The sequence below is a fragment of the Octopus bimaculoides genome, chromosome 9 (assembly GCF_001194135.2).
Source record: "Octopus bimaculoides isolate UCB-OBI-ISO-001 chromosome 9, ASM119413v2, whole genome shotgun sequence".
In the NCBI taxonomy this organism is placed as follows: Eukaryota; Metazoa; Mollusca; class Cephalopoda; order Octopoda; family Octopodidae; genus Octopus; species Octopus bimaculoides.
Window position 1 is genome coordinate 40,560,440 of NC_068989.1, and position 682 is coordinate 40,561,121.

The following is a 682-nucleotide window of genomic DNA, read 5'->3' on the forward strand; positions in this document are numbered from 1 at the left end:
AAAGTTCTGTTAATATCATTCGATTTTTCTATTTTATATAATTTTTAAAATCATGTTTTATGTAAACCATTCGCATTACTGATCCCAATCAGTTGTTTTGTACCATTCTATGTTTGGCCCCCTGTGGGCAATAAAGAAATTGGTATTTCGTCTGCCGTTATGCTCTGAGTTCAAATTCCACCGAGGTCAACTTTGCCTTTCCTCCTTTCGGGGTCTTTTCTTGGTCCAGAACTACAGTTCAGTTAGGGAGACGACCTGTGGAAAGGCCCGTTTGACAAACAATGACCACACCTGTTTAGGCAGAACATCTGGAGATGCCGCTGCCTCAGCGGCTTGTCTGCGCATCATTAACCACGCATGCCGAGCCTTTCGCGTAGAGGGCAGCAGATGCACCAACTTGGCGAGACGCGAACAGGGGCAAGGCACGACGATCAAGCAGTAGTAAATAAATGTGATGTACGAATTCGCCACTTCCGCCCGACCTTTCAGTGATAACTTCCTCGCAGCCCATTTATGGGTGAGATTGTCTACGCTGTCTTAATTCATCACCTCGTCTTAATTCTTATCCACTTAGAGGTTTGGTCTGAAACAAACCCCAAGCAATTTTACCAGTTCGTCCGTTCAGCGCCCAACGACGCTGCTGGATGGTATGGACTTGCCTCTCCAGGTTCCGACTTGCAAG